General features: G+C 49.9%; 1 protein-coding gene across 4 annotated transcripts in view; it reads right to left on the reverse strand.

The window, feature by feature from the left end:
* Positions 1-13506, reverse strand: part of LOC138503946 (ras association domain-containing protein 8-like) — a 453289-nt gene that overhangs the window by 119492 nt on the left and 320291 nt on the right. The gene's annotated exons all lie outside the window — the stretch shown is intronic.

Raw genomic sequence — 13506 nt, forward strand, 5'->3', positions numbered from 1 at the left:
TAGTATGTAGCAAACATAAAAATGAAAAGGGAAAGGCAATTACTGGAGCAGTACAATAATCATAGTACATTAAACACAACAATGTCCATACATCCTTACAGAGGTGAAGAAGATACAAAGGATCATGGAGTGGGGGTAGGTCCTGGGGGGGCAGGGGACAAATCGGATCCGGGTGTACCTGCACTTAGGTTGTTGAGATACGTGTTGAACGCAGTCCATATATTTTGGGGACGGGACCGGGTCGGGAGCATGGTTAGGTATTCCTCCTCACAGTTTCGCGACCAGGCAAGCAATCGTAGCCATTTCTGATAGGCTGGCGGAGAGGAGCTCCTCCAATTCTGGAGTATGCATTTTTTAGCTACCATGCAGCTTATGTTCAGGAATTTAGCCGAACGTCTAGTGTCCAGTGTTCTCCAGATCCCAAACAGGACTGCTAAAGGATCGGGGTCAACCACAGCTTCAGTGATCGTGGTGAGCGTTTCTAAAACACTTTCCCAGAATTCAGACAATTTGTTGCAGGACCAGAACATGTGTAAGTGATCAGCTACTTCCTCCCCACATCGGGGACAGGGGTGTTGTGGTTGAACCTCGAGGTTCTATACGGAGTATAGTATAGCCTATTTAGAAGCTTATATTGCATTGCGCGGTAGCGGAAATTGAGGGAAACCTTTTTAGTGTGTTGGCACATCTTCCCCCACATCTCGTCGGGTATTTCTAGGCCCAGTTCAGCAACCCACCCATCTCTTGCCCCAAGGGCTCGCACCGGGGTGGAATCCTGCGTAATCTTGTACAATGAGGAGATGACTCCCCGGGCACCGCCCGAGTTAGCAATGTATGCAATAGCAGGATTATCAGGGGGTTCATCCGGGAAGGATGGCCATCTGGTGCGAAATGCGGCCCGGAGACGGTAAAATTGAAGGGTCTCTAGTGCGGATCTGGTATGCCCTTGTTTCCAAGTTTGGGGGTCAATAAACCTGCCCTCGGGGTAGAAGTCTGAGAGCGCCCGGTATCCCAACGCCCCCCAATGTCGGGCCAGAGCAGCGTCATGCGTGGACTCCAGACCAGGGAAAGACCACACTGGGAGCCACTTATAGTATGGGGAGGATTCTGGCGCTGGGTACAGTAGGCGCGCCCAGGCTTGAAGAGTTGTGGCAACAGGATCAATAGGAGAGTCGGGTGTATAATGTTGATGCAGTATAAGGGACATTATATTAGTGCCATTGGTTGCCATCCTTTCCAATTTAACATGCGGATGCGCCGGGGAGCCCGGGTACCAGTGAGTGGCGTGTTGGGCTTGGGCCGCAGTCCAATAATGTGAGAAGTCCGGAGCCGTGAGTCCCCCTTGTTCGTATGGTAACGCCATGTCAGACCACTTCTTGCGGACCGCGCCAGAGTGCCATAGGAACTGTGCACATAGTGTATGTAGTTTGACGAAGTATTCCCTCCCAGGCCATACAGGTATGTTGTTGAAGGTATAGAGTAATTTGGGAAGTAGTATCATTTTAATGAGGGACAGCCGCCCGGCCAGGGATAATGGGAGAGTGCGCCACCGCGAGAGTTTAGTATCAACTATTTGTGCCACCGCAAGGTAGTTGTCCGCAAGCAAGGCGGATTTGGTAAGGGATATCCTAGCGCCTAAATATCTGACACCGTGCGGGGACCATCGAAGAGGGAATTCGGTGGCAGGTTGTTGGGTAGACTTAGTGAGAGGGAAGATCTCGGATTTTGAATAGTTGATTGTGAACCCGGAGTGAGTGCCGATGCGCGTGATGTCACGAAGTATGGGGTCAAAGTGATTCGCGGGATCCCTGATGTATAATAGTACATCGTCCGCATATAGAGATATGATCTCGGGGTCGTCCTTCAGTCTAATTCCCTTGCGGGCGTGGTGTGCGCGAACATAGTCCGCCATTGGTTCTATTGCTAAGGCAAACAGGATCGGGGAGAAGGGGCAACCTTGACGAGTGCCCCTGCAAAGTGTAAAGAGGTCAGATGTCAGTGAATTGGCTCTTACGCGCGCCACTGGTGAGGTATATAGAAGTTTAATGTAGCTAATCATTTTTGGCCCAACACCCATTGTCTCCAATACCAACCAGATGTACTTCCAAGAGACCATATCAAAGGCCTTCTGAGCGTCAAGTGTGACCGCCACAGCCTGCGCCTCCTGATCAATCCGGGACATGACATTGAATAACCTTCTAATGTTGTGGGAGGTGGATCTTCCAGGGACAAAGCCTGCCTGGTCCTCATGAACTAAATATGTCATGATTGGCAGGAACCGATTCGCTATGATTTTAGCAAAGATTTTTGTGTCTAGATTCATAAGGGAGAGGGGTCTATAGGATCCGCACTCATCGTCAGGTTTACCAGGCTTAAGTAGGATCGTGATGAGAGCCTCGCGCATGGAGGGCGGGAGGATGGAGTCTCGGAGTGCTTCGTTCCATACCTCAAGCAATTTAGGGGCTAAAATGGCAATGTGCTCCTGGTAAAATTCAGTGGTAAGCCCATCAGGGCCCGGCGCCTTCCCCCTGGGCAGCTCCGAGATGGCCGTGACAATTTCGTCTAACGTTATTGGGGAATCTAGCTGGTCCCTCGTAGAGGGGGCAATTTCTGTGGTGGGGATCTGATCGAGGAGATTGCGCATATGTTGTTCCGTGTGCTCAGCAGGCTGGGTGTAGAGGGATTTATAGAACTCAGTGAATGTATTTAGGATTTGTTGGTCCGACCATAGTGTGTCGCCATGTTCGTTTTTTATAGAGGCAATCTGGGTCCGGCCAGACTCTCCTCTCACTAGTGCTGCCAGTGTTTTCCCAGGTCTGTCTCCCTCACCGTATTTCCTGGCAGCCTGTGGGCGGCTAAAGTACTGGACCTCGTTGGTGGCGAGTGCATTGTACGATTTGAGTTCTTCACTGATTTGGGCGAGTATGGCGGGTTCCGCATCAGTGGAGCTCTGAAGCTCCAGTTGCTTTAGTTTGGATTCAGAGCGACCGAGGGCGGCCCTGATTGCCTTCAGCACCCCAGCCTCCCGGGAGATAGACATTCCCCTGATAAACACCTTGAAGGCGTCCCATCTGACCGCAGCGGAAGTGTCCTGAAGGGAATTGTGTTCAAAGAAGGAGTCGACGTCAGCTAATATTTCAGCCTTAAACACAATATCCTTGAGGGCCTCCGATTTAAAGCGCCAGGTGCTAAATGTCGGAGTGGGTATTCCCAACCCTATAGTTAGTGTGATTGGGGAGTGGTCTGAGAGCGTGCGGGGTAGGATCCGAGAGTCCTCAACCCTGCCCACGATCTCGCCTGACACTAGAAACAAGTCTATCCTGGATGAGCCATCATGGACAGATGAATAGAAAGTATACTCTCGCAGCTGGGGATGTAGCACTCTCCAAACATCGCAAATATTAAGTGCCTTGATGTGGCCAAGCAGTCTACGTGCAGCGCTGGACTGGGCACGGGCGGCAGTGCCAGTTCGGTCAAGGGCAGTGTCGAGGATAAGATTTAGGTCCCCCCCCCATATAACCTGAACTCCAACATAGCCCAGCAGTATGGTAGCTACATTGTCAAAAAACTCGGGGGAGTCGACATTGGGGCAGTAGGTGTTAACCAGTAAGTAGTCCCTATTCACCAACATACAGTGCAATATGCCATATCGTCCCCCAGGGTCTACGTAGCTTTTGTGAAGGACAAACTTGATCGTTTTATGTACCATCGTGAGGACACCCCTGGATTGGGTAGAAAAGGAAGTGTAGTATCTCGCGGGGCCCCAGGATGGGGCCATCAGTTTTGTCAAATAGCCTTGAGAGTGCGTTTCTTGTAGGAACAGTATCTTACAGCCATGCCTATTAGCATAGGCCATCACCTTGCGGGACTTAGTGTGGTTGCTTAATCCCCGGACTTTCCAGGACATTATGCTAGTAGACATTTCAGCAGCATATAACTAAACCCATAGTGTATGTTTAATGAACGTCCCAGATCCAGCAGTAGTACAAGCTCCAATCAATACCGTTGAGTGAGGACGCGGACATTCAGTACGTGTGACGTGCAACCTTGTGTGCCAATTTCCAATAACACCCCATACCCTCCCACCTCCCTCACTACTAGACCAACAGTAGCAGTGTACCCATCAACCACCCTTAACTGTACCCGGCTAAGCCGACCCCAACATGGCTCAGCCTGTAAAACAGCCCAACTGGGGCTAACCCACAACAGAGGTGTGTTGAAGAGCAGTGCAATCGCAATGGGGTGCGCCATTGCCGTGCGCCAGCACGCATAGAACCAGTGGTTACGTTACAGAGCGAGCAGTGTCTGCGACAATTTAGTGCATTTCCCCGCATTTCTAGGCGGAGATCAGGGACCAAAGTATAAGGTTAGAATATGGTAGTATGAGCACAAATAAACGAAGATATGAGCAAAGTAATCAGTTCAACTTTGTGCCAGCAAGAAAACAGTGTGTGTACCAGGTAAAGAAATCAGCATTTGCATAGATAAAGCCATAAGGCAGGCAGTCAGGGGTGACGTAGGACAGGTGGGAGTTGGGCCCGAGCCCGGGCAGATTCCAACTGCGCACAGAGCCGGGGCGCATAGAGGACGTGGACCACGGAGTAGTAAAGCCCGGCCATTACCGAGCAGTAGGGATACTTAGAGGTGTGGGACAAGCCAGCGTAAACCCAGCAGACAAGGGCACCGTAGTTTTATACGGTATGAGCAGCGGGATCAATGAGGCAAGGCGCCTGGTGCAACCTAGCCGGTCGTCGAATGATTGGCAGTGCAGGGTAAACTGGCGTCATGTCATCATGCAAGCAGGAGCTTCACGATAGGATGGGAGCGGGGTGCTCACTCGGTGTCCATGTGGTCCTCGGCCGGGGCGTGCAGGGGGATATGCGCCTCTATAAACTTCACAGCCTCTGCGGGTACCGTGAAAAAATAAAGTTTATTGTTGAATGTGAACTTCAACCGTGCCGGAAACAATATGGCGTAAGGAATGTTCCTTTCCCTGAGCAATTGTTTGACCCCCAGAAACTGGCGGCGCTCCTGTTGCACACCAGTGGAGAAGTCCGGGAATATCCTGATTAACTGTGAATCCAGCCTGAGTTCACCATTCTCTCGCGCCAGCCGAAGGATCAGGTCACGGTCTCTGAAGCTCAGAATTTTCGCGATGATAGGCCGCGGGAAGTCCCCGGGTTTGGGGCGTGGAGCGAGTGCTCTATGCGCTCTCTCGATGGTGAAGAAGGGTGATAGGACGGGATTGCCCAGTAGTTCCTTCAGGAGGTCCTCGGTTGCCAGTTCGAGTCGGCCCTTGAGTGCATTCTCGGGGACGCCAATAATGCGTATATTGTTTCTGCGGGACCTAGATTCGAGATCATCGCACTTAGCTTTGGCAGACTTCATGTCCCGGGCCAGTGTAGCCACTGTATCTTGCAATGTGGCAATGCTGTCTTCGGAAGCGCCCATTCTGGTCTCAGCTTCGGTGATTCTCGAGCCATGGTGGTCCAGTTTGGCTTTGAGAGATGCAACATTTGCGTTAATGTCGTCCAATTTCTCATGGAACGACCCAAAATTTCTGGCCATGGACTCCATCATTACAGTTAGCTCCGAGGTTGATGCCTCAGCAGGGACAGCCTTGTCCGTCTGACCATCGGGTGACTGGGCTACCTCAAGTCTCGGAGTCGACTTGGCGAATTTGTCCATTGCGCCAGACTTATTTACATTTCTGGATCTATTAGACATCTTGCGAAAGCAAAGAGAGTGTGCGGCGCAGGGAGACGATGTCAGGAATGGAACACGGATCCTTCAGGTGTGCGGGAGCCACCCACCGGTACCACGGGTAAGTTGCAGATGGTGATGTAGGCAATCGATGCACGGAGAGTTGTTGCGAGGTCAAGCAGAACGCCACCAGCGCAGCTCCACTAGTATGAGTCGTTAGTAGTGATGGTGAACAGTGGGCAGACAGTGCGATCAGGTCAGGGAGGATAGAAGTGCAGCCAGCGCCAGCCCACTGCTTCAGCCGGCTCGGCGCAGTATGAGTGGGAGCGCACTGGACTTAACTGGTGTCAGAGGCTGTATGGGAGCAGGTATGTATTGCAGGGGGGGCGTCGAGGTCCCTCCGTGTGGTTGCCCCCCCGCCGACTCCTCACCTGATGTGCACCGCACAGGAAATCGCACCAGCGCGGACAGCCCCCAGGTAACGCGGCGTCCCTCCAGGGGCGCGGCACCACTGGATCTCAAAGGGTGCCCGCCGGGGGGGCAAGGAGCGGTCCGGTGCCGAGAAGCAGGAGGGCGGGCCCCGGGGACCCAGAGCGGGCGCCGCCGTAGTAGAGCTCCGGAAGCCTCCGGGAGCGCGAGTTCAGGCGGCCCCCCAGCCTCCGACGTGGGCCACAGAGAGGCAGGAGAGCAGTACCGCGGATCAGCCGCAGCAAGATGTGAGCGGCCCGGGATGAGAGTCTCTGTCCGGAAAAGGAGCGGCTCCCGTCAGGCCACTGCGCGACCTCCCGGAAGCGGTCGGCCTCGGCAGAGCCGGCCGGGCTCAGGCCCAGAGCGAGTGAGATGGCCCGAGGCTCGGCTCCAGGGCGCGGATTCCAGCCGAAGTTAAGGCCGCAGGTAGCCCAGAGCAGCAGGTATGCAGGGAGACAGGTTTCTCCGCTAAATGTATTGAATTGCCGCAGATGCGAGTGGATGAAGTGCGGTGGCGCACAGAGCTGTTAGACTAGGCAGCCATTTTGCCGGCTGCTCAACAGCGCCCCCCAAGCCTTACCTTTTTGCTCACACAGTCTAGAATTTGACTACCTAATCTCTTTTCCCTACTAAAACTTTGTTCTTCATTGGGGGGGGGTAGGGGGAGGCTGCCTAGTTGTATAACCTTGCTTGGGGAAACAGAGCTTTAGGCCTGCACCACACTGATGCCATGTTACCTTTAGAACGAGCGCTATCTTTTGCACATACGCCGTTTTGTAGAACAGTAGGTGTAAGGATCACCAAAGGTTGTATACATTTAAGATTATCTCAGCTAGAGTAGAGGGCCGGAATTTGGTACTATGATCCAGCATATGAACACTGATCTCTGCAACAAGTGCTTAACACGCTGACCAATCTTCTGACCTATCATGGCACTCAAACTTAATGTGCATTTCAACTTTGGTCACACAACACACAGCAGTCCATTTGATGCACAGCAGCTCTTCAGCCAATGAAAATGTTGAAAATCGTTATCATTAAACATGCTCTACATGTTGTGATCAGCTTTGGGTGTAAGCGATGGAGAGGATAGTTGGCAAACTGAACACATGCAGGGCTGGGGGCCTAGTCCACTGTCGCACCCGTGATTCTGAGGCTGGGCTGCCCGAGTTGTGTACTTCCCTGCTTATACCTCTTGCTTGTACCTAAACCAGCAGGTGCCGCTGCCACTTGCCAGGGTGAAAAATTCACAGTCACCAGTCTCACCTCTTGCTGGCTGCCTTTGCAGCTCAATAATAAAACAAAGCAGGAACAGTACTGGAGTACACTTGAATGTTGAATACTCCGTTAACATTGTTATTTAGAAATCATTGCATCACAATATTACATATAATTGCACCAGCATTGAAGTCTTTACCTTACTGGTGACGGACTGCATAATGAGGATGCAGGTTGTGACATGCCAGGCTGCGGTGCAGTTGGTGATTTCTGTTGCTAGTGCTTGAAGAGTTGCTAGATGCATGGTTTCCTGCCCAGGTTTGAACCAGAAGGGCGTTACAGATGAGAAGCGTGTCAGATAATTGGTGAATGATATGTAAAGGGGACCCATTGTTATTGTGGTGGGGCCGGAGGAAGGGTGTGGGTGCAGGCAGAAGTTGGGAGGCAGCGCTGAGGTTTGGAAAGTGGGGAGCTGGATTAAGATGAGCGAGAATGCAGACATGCACGTGAATGAGTGGTAGCAGGGATGTCGGGAGATGGGGGAAATTATAGTGAGGTAGGAGGTGTGGGATGGGCAAGAGGGGCAGTGGAAAGGTGTAAGAGGTAAAGCGGCAGGGCAGTCTGGGAGAGTGGCAGCAGGATAACGTGGGGTTAAGTGTTTGGTCGTAGAGCAGTGGGGTCTGAAATGGTGTGGGGTAGGGGAGGGGAGGCGAGGGATAGCAAATGAGATGGGAATGTTGAAGGAGACTAGGCATGGAAGGAGGGTAGACTTTTAAAAGAAATATGAAGGATGGTAGATGAACCTCTGGAAAATGTGTGGGGCTAATCCACACACATTTTCCTATGCTCACCGCACAACATACACATAGACCTGTGTACTCTGGGTGGACACAGCTTACAGGCGCTGCCGCAGCCCCCCCTGTCATATTTAGTTGGGATATGACAGCCAAGAGTACATCAAGGCATCTCAGAAGGGGGAGGGCAAAACCTTCCTCCTGCCATGGCCAGCCTAATTAACTAACAAAGGCTCCATAGATCCGCCCTATCCTTTTGCTAGTTCTGCTGGTGGTAGCCTTACATACTAATCAGAGGTCATTCAAGCAGGCCCACTTGGGACCAGGCTGCAGCACTAACAAGGAGACCGAGACTCCAACAACCTTTGATATGCATCTGTGTCAACCTGAAGCCAGCTTCCACTTCTTAGTATCAAAGGCAGTGAACTGTCATGTCTGAGACAGCTGTTTACAGTAGTCATCTCTGCAGAGGGACCCCATTCAGAAGGTTCGAGACTGTGGTTTGCAGAAGTCAGAAAGTCTGATCTCGCCCCAGCTTCAAGGGAGACCTGTCGCTTTAATCAGGAACCACGGAGAGCTCAATTAACCAGAGACCCTTTGATCCACAGCAGACAGGATGATGGGTGGGACTTAATATTACATGTTTTCACCCCTTTGCTGTTGCATAGCACTGTAGTTCTGACCTCAGGCGTACAGGAGATTGTTGGTGGGGACCAAGGATTGGTTCATTAAGGTAGGGTTCGCCTACATCAATCACTGTGGCCCATTTGGCTTTAAAAGAGGGCAGAGCCCCTCTTTTAGGCGGATCATCTGAAGACTTCACAAGGAGTAGCAAGAAGAACTCAGCAGTGGACCCTGGCTGAAGGTACAGTTTGCCTAACATCTTCCGCCAGTGAAGGAAGGCCAGGACCTCCAAGAGGGAAGCAATATCCCTCTCCTAAACATATCCCAGGGAACAGAGGCAGATACTGAATCCAGAGGACTCTCCAGCAGCTCCAGAAGCCATACCCACCCAGTACACAGCATGCCCTGCTAGGCTCTGCAGCAATCTTCCTAGGTGGGAAGTGCCAGAGTCACTGAAACAAACTAAGCACAAGTGGCTGCTTGTGCCACTCCCCTCAGCTTTGGGCAGTCTGCCTTAAAAGGATGACACAAGCCCAGTGAAGAAGCTAGGAGGAGTGCATCAACAAATGTCTACTAACGTCAGCCCCTAAACGACATTTTCGAGGCAGTCGAGCCCATTGAGCTGCAATCAACTGCACCGCTGACTGTTTTTACGCCACAGCCTCTAACGCCATCCTAGACGCCTCAATCAGTGCTTCAGACCCGCTGACTAGCACTGAGACAATGATTCCTGACCGTGAGCCGCCGTGAAGGCCAGTCTGAAGCTGTCCACCCAGCCTCACTCGCCGAACTGCCCATCGCCTGTACCTGCAGCTGTCTCCCATCTTGAACTCCACACTGTTAAGCACCAAGAACATATACAAGCACAAGGTACATTGTGGTTCTGGTCCCTCTGGTCCTTATCCGAAAGCCGGTAGTGACATTTATTACGACCCATTGCTCCCTTTGTGTTGAAACCAAGTATCCTTGAACTATTGAGATTCAATAAAGTAGATATTTGTATGCAACCTTAACTGGACAGTCCTTTTTATCATTGGGTAATAATTGTATTTTCGCTGTGTTGCAACTAACCAATGATCTATGACCTTGCAGACATAAGCCTGCCGTTCCATCCACGTTAGCAAAATTTGACAAGGAGGTTTATAATTTGCTTGTGTTTCCAATCTGCTCGGATCCCCTCTAGTGTACTAGAGGTGTGGGGCTGATCGCTGGTTTAGAAACTGAAATTCATTCCTGGACCACTGGTGCCATTGAAGTTGATTAGTCACAACAGGGGCAAGTGATCAGTGGTGGAGCTGTGAGTGGAAAGGCAAGCAGTAGCAGTACAGAGAGCTTGCAGAGGTATGAGAGAGTGGGTACGTGATTACACGGAGTCAGTGCATCTCTGAGTTGCAATGCCAATCTGGAAGCACAATCTAGAGAAACGCTGCTAAATGTTAATACAAAAATCACAGCAGTCTGTGCTCTACTAGTGGCATGCTGGAGATGGTGGCCAGGATCCTGCTGGTGGACACATTGGTCAGAAACTGGGCAACAGACGAGCGGATTCAAAACTATGCAAAGGCTACTTTCAAACTCTCAGATGTTAGGTTATATTGATTTAAACCGCGCACCGCTACCACCCAGGGGAAGTATCCAGGCGCTCAGATCACAACGATGGTCTCTTAAGCTGGGTTAAACCAAAACGGAATTAACACGGACTGCTCCACCAACCTGGGGCTCACGGTTCGAGCATCTCCGTTGTCAGAGAAAGCACCAAGCATATGAATTATCTCACAGGCTCTCCGTCCCAGGGGATGGGCACAGCAAAGCATTGGCATAGAGACCTAAATGTTGAATTCTCTTTGTACTTTTTTTTCTTGTATTTTCTTTATTACACACGTGGCCTAGGAACTGTAAACATTAGATAAAACCGATAATTTGTCCTAGAAGAGCTGACAGCAAAACAGTTAAGCTGTTCTATACACACTTACACCATGTATATACACGTTTTAGACATTCTTATTACATTGTTGCACTTTCAACTGTAAAATTTTATATTTTGTATCATTTGTTGCTCAAAAATGTCTACTGTAGTGCTAACCAAACACTGTATGCCCTACCCCCACTTGGGCAATGCTGGAAATGGAGGAAAAAAAAGAAATCTACTCTGGGAACCCCCTACCTCCTTGGATTAGTGGGGGTGTGACCCAAAACAGGTCATGCAACACAGTGTCTCTTCATGGACCCCAAGCTGGCGATTTCAATGAAAGCAAAGAGCATTTTGGGAGCATAAGAATGCCCAAAATTTTAAATTTCAAACATGTCTGTGATAGTGATTCAGCAATAAACACTTGTGCAAGTAATGGCATGTCTTACTCCTTTCATTGGTCACAATACTAACACAAAATAGAACTGTAAATTACAAGACATATATGCCAATTTGTTCAGCTTCTGAACCGGATGGGAGGCTTTGGCTGTTTCTGAATTCAGTCTTGTAAGAGGAACAGATCTGGGAGTTTCCTGGCCTAGCCCTGGGTCTCTGGACAGAAAAGAGCTCCTGCAAGAGAAACTTTGCCTAAGCGAAGGTCTGTCTTGTTCCAGCCCATTTCATACCCTGCGCTTGAGGGAACATTTTCTGCCCCCACATCCCCCTTAACATCAGATGCCAGAACTACTATTATTTTATATTAAAAACAGTCACCATATTCCCTTTTTAAAGAGCCCCAGGCCCCTCCTGGACATATTCGGACCATTCTGAGGAGTCTAGGCACACAGTTGGAAGACTGCCGTTCTAGGACAGTGATTTTGTCAAACTAGATCACGGCATCATTGAATATGTACTTGCCCTGGGCAGACTAGGGAACTCCGTTTTTTTACCCCCCCACTGAACTGTTGTCTGAAGATCATTTATTTGATTTTTAGGGATGTGTCTCAACCTTTCATGGATAAAAGGAGTGCCATTGCCTTGGGTTATTATAGGGCCTACTATTTGAGAGACAATTCGGTTGGTGCCGTGCGCTGGATCAATATAAGCCCGTCGAATCTGTGAATAAAATGGTCACCGATTGATTTAAACACCCTTATTTCTAGGAAGGCAACAGGGTAAGCAAGGCCAGCAGCCAACCTGGGGTGTGCCACAAGACCCCTTCTGTGCTGTGTGCTTATGAATCCCTGTGGTGAACTCCTACAACCGCCAAAATGGGATGCATACCAGAGATGAACCCAGCTGTGCCCTGGCACATAATCAGACAACACCCAGAGGAAGGAAACAATGAAATAACTGGATTAGCAAATGAAAAATTGGATGGCAACCAGTAGCTTGAAACCAAATGCCTCTAAAATAGAAATAGCCCTCGGAGGATCCGCCCATGTGCTGAACAAATACAGTTTTGCGCGCGGCCTGCCATGTATGTCAGGTTCCCAGTTGGAGTCAATCCCATAAAGTGAAATGCCCTGGCATGATCCCCGACAAACTGAGCTCCACTCCACCGAAGGCCATGTGCCATCCAGAACATTACCCAGTGCCTAAAAGCAAATCACACAAACACATGCCCCTATTGTGGGCAATGTTACCTTCTAGAGGGAGGCTCCCACAGAGCTACAAAGATATACGAACGGAGATGCATTCCCCATGTTGGTGCAGCGCCATCCAGAGCACCGGTGGGCCATTGGAAAGACACCCAGACTCCTCATCCGAGCACCGAGCAACATAGGACCAAGCGACTACTAAAACAAGAACCCACACTTACATTGCCAGGCGAGGAGCAGTGAGCCCAGACTTCAGTTTTTCCTTAGTGTACATTTTGGACATGGACATGAAAGATTTTAATGTTTCTTTGCTCATCCATACCAAAATAAGTGGGGGCACAAGATGTGTTTATTGGTATTTGTATTTGGTTTATTTATAAAGCGCAACCAGGCCTAGGGGCATACGGGCGCGTACGTTTTTTGATCATGTTACATAAGAGTACAGTTACATTAGCAAGCAGTAGGCAACAGTTACAATAGTTGCAGTTAGAAATAAATACATAGTTATTACTGGTAAAAGCATACATGTTGCAATTAGGGCGGTGGCCTAAGGTGAGACATAATATTTACAATGTGTACAGTGGGTAGGCAGTCAATCTAAGATCTAAGATGTTAAGCTGCCAATGTGTCCAGGTCATGAAGCCAACGTTTGGTGTTGCGTTTAAATAGGTTGAAGGAGTTTACAGACCTGATTGGACAGGTAGAGTGTTCCATAGCTTTGAGGCGTGTACAGGGAAACTAACTCCTCCCGAGTTATGGAGTTTGAATCTTGGTATAGACATAGTGTTAATTTGAGCTGTTCTAAGTGGTCTTGTAGATGTGTGTGGGGTAACTTGGTTAGAGATGTAGGATGGTGCGAGGTTAGCCCTGGCTTTGTGGGTAAGGGCAAGAGCTTTGAGGGATATTCTGTGCTGGTGGTGGGGTGTGCATGTATTAGGACGAGACACTTAACTCTAGCCCCTGCAATATTACCTACATATTCTTTACAGACTCTGGCCTCCTTGGCAAAAAGTATGTTCCCCTGCTTCTAATGCAAACAAAGGTGTCCAATGCCAAGGTCGCATGGATTTAGCGCATGCTCATGTGGCACAGGCAGGTCGCGCCGAGTACCATCCAGGGTGTTTGAAGACACATGCACTTAGTGTGCCTGTTGCTTGATATGGGGGCGGTGAGACACTGGATCAAGAGA

This window comes from Ambystoma mexicanum, chromosome 11 (assembly GCF_040938575.1).
Source record: "Ambystoma mexicanum isolate Mex_15411 chromosome 11, UKY_AmexF1_1, whole genome shotgun sequence".
NCBI classification, from domain to species: domain Eukaryota; kingdom Metazoa; phylum Chordata; class Amphibia; order Caudata; family Ambystomatidae; genus Ambystoma; species Ambystoma mexicanum.